Source organism: Perognathus longimembris, chromosome 9 (genome assembly GCF_023159225.1).
Source record: "Perognathus longimembris pacificus isolate PPM17 chromosome 9, ASM2315922v1, whole genome shotgun sequence".
In the NCBI taxonomy this organism is placed as follows: Eukaryota; Metazoa; Chordata; class Mammalia; order Rodentia; family Heteromyidae; genus Perognathus; species Perognathus longimembris.
The window spans coordinates 37,208,293-37,210,746 of record NC_063169.1 but is presented as its reverse complement, the minus strand read 5'-3'; the positions used below and the strand labels follow the sequence as shown (position 1 = coordinate 37,210,746).

The following is a 2,454-nucleotide window of genomic DNA, read 5'->3' as shown; positions in this document are numbered from 1 at the left end:
GGTCAGGGCAGTGGAGTGTGCAGATCAGGAACAAGCCTGTAGATCACTGTAATGGTACAGATTTTCATCATAGTTATGAAATTATTGCATAGTCTGGAGCAGAGATTGTCCTGAGCTGAATTGTATTTTAATAGGATTGGTGTAGCTACTGAGATGAAAGGAATAGGATGAAAGGAATAGGATGGTCAAATGGGTTGGGAGGGGAAAGGTCCAAAAATATTTTGGAAGCCTTCGATAGCTTAGCTTTTGGAGGCCTTAAATAGCCTTAGACAGCTACTCATGATGAACACCAAAATATCAGGCAGAAAGTGAGTATATTCTAGAATTTTAAGGAAAGTATAAGTAGGGAGTAGATCTATAGAGACAGTCCTGAGAGAAGCAAAACTCAAAATATCCCATATGGACTACATACCCTGGGAAGGAAGCAGTAGCTAGAGTATAATCAACATTTTTTTCCCACATCTTCATTTAGTTTAATAACACTGATCCAGTTTTTAACTGAAATGGATGGAAACTTGATATCTATATGTATCCAAACTGTACAAAAGTAAAATGTAAAACCAACCTTATTTGAATATCAAGTATCTTCTTCATAAGGTCTCAGCACCTTGAGCTTCTTTGGATCTGAAGCATGCACCTCACAGATGTGTGGATGCAGGCAAAGGCCTGAGGAACACAGCAGCCAGGCTACCTAGGGAAACACTACCCAGCCTCCAGGGAGAAGGAGCAAACAAGTACTGGGAGCGAAGCATATTCCTGGGCCAGGGATACAGAACTTCATTTTATGAATCCTCGTTGTGGGACGGCTCCATAATGCTTAAACAGCAGTCAGCAAACTCCACAAACAAAGGCTCTTGCATATAGGTTCTCATCAGCTTTGCTTTGTTGTTCCCCTGATCAAGGCTGATCATCACTGTCTAAGGTGTGGATTCATCAATACCCTTCTTAACATTGCAGATTCCTGTAAATTCTTCATGCTCTGCAAAGAAACTCTGTCTTCCTCCTCATCACTATTGAGAAAATCGGCTATAGAGTCATCATCTTTGTTGTCCTTGGGCTTTGTGAGTTTTACAGGCACTGGTGATCTTTTCTCAACTTTTAGGGTTGCACTGCTCTTTGTGCTTCTGGAAGCAGGTCACAAGCAGTAGGGCACGCGGCAGGCCAGACAACGGTATTTGGGCTTCTCCAAGCAGATCACCCAGACCACGGTGTGACACCACCAGAGCAACGCCATGGCACCGCACCACGGGACGGCTCCACCTAATAGACATTTAAATAACAAAAGCAGAGTGATGTGTTTAGTATGATTAGGCAATAAAAACCTGTAACACACAACCACATCTAGTCATCCAAGACCTGGAACATAAGAGGATATTTAAGGAAATCAGAAGGCAGGGAGAATATGGACATTGATTCAGAAAAAAAAAAATGAAGAAAAGAAAGAAGACTGTGTTGAAGCCACAGTCTTGTGTAATTGGAAAGCTAGGGAGATGATCTTAGGAGCAAGATTGCATGGGAATTTTAAGGAGCCAGATAAATCCTATTCAATGTAATCAGTTGTGTTGTGTTTTTTTTTAACCTCTGGAAGCTGCATAAAATATGATGGAGCCAATGCTCTAATATATCTGTTGTTTCTAAAATGCTTAACTTATTTTGCAATTTTAGTGCCTTGGTGATGTGGAAGAATAAAGAATTTTCTTCTATGTAGGAAAAATGTCCACTTGGACACCAATAGTCACAATAAATATGATAAAGGATGAGGATGGAAGGCTCGCATGTTGCTAGGGAAAAGTGAGCAGCAATATAGATCTATTCAGAAGTTGAAGTAGACATAAAAAAGTCCTACCAACTCAAGTACAAAGTAGCACTTGCTATATACAACATGAATAGAAACTAGTCAGATGTGGACAGTGGGCTTATAATGTAATGAATCAAAGTCAAATAATTATCCTTTCATGCTATTTATTATTGTGATGTGAGTAGAATTCAAGTCATGATAGACCACGAATGGTCTTCTGGTATAGTACAGAGTTACAAAACCCTACTTAACATTTCTAGATATAGTCAACATTGAGTGGATTAAATAAAATAACTTTTCTGGGTTTTAATTTTCTCAAGTGTACTACTGATTCAATATTACAATTGTAGAGGTAGATAACTACTAGAAATGATATTGTAGATTGACTATATTAAAATAAGGCAGATCTAAGAAATACTGTGAAACTAGGAAAGAAATTTGGCTATCTGGAATACTTCCATTGGCCCTTCTGCCCCCTTCTTTCTAAAACATCACCATAGTAAAGGAAAATACTTCAGTTAGGCACACTGAGAAAATTCTTTTATTATCTTCACTCAGAAGAATAATTAAAGGTAAGAAATTATGTCAATATGGGCATACAGGTGGGAAGTATGACATTTTCAAAATAAAGATTTTAAGTTTTTCCAAGTAACACC

The 2,454-nt window shown here is 38.4% G+C and overlaps 1 pseudogene; it reads right to left on the bottom strand.

Moving 5' to 3' along the window:
• Window positions 1-581: 581 nt before the first annotated feature.
• Window positions 582-1,234, bottom strand: LOC125357688 (annotated as a pseudogene).
• Window positions 1,235-2,454: the final 1,220 nt, after the last annotated feature.